Source organism: Nannobrachium achirus (genome assembly GCF_963921795.1).
Source record: "Nannobrachium achirus genome assembly, chromosome: 21".
Lineage (NCBI taxonomy): Eukaryota > Metazoa > Chordata > Actinopteri > Myctophiformes > Myctophidae > Nannobrachium > Nannobrachium achirus.
Window position 1 is genome coordinate 57,474,923 of NC_137828.1, and position 294 is coordinate 57,475,216.

Below are 294 nucleotides of genomic sequence, written 5' to 3' on the forward strand. Positions count from 1 at the left end.
AAAAACTATGCTTTAGTGATGAGTCATCACTTTTCACAGTGGTATGGGGGTCCCAATTCGCCCAAGGAATGATTTTCGTGCAAAACAAATGCTTGCAAATGGATTCAGAATGAAACACCTAGTTAGACCTCTCACATCCCACTTAAAGCAGATTTTTGGGAGTGATTTTTTTCCCTTATAGTACAGTGTATAGTAAGTGAATGAGACCCAGAATTACCCTAGCTGTCAAACATTTTGCTAGGGATGTTGAATTTCAATCTTTGTTAGATATGTTACTAGACACCTTTACCAACA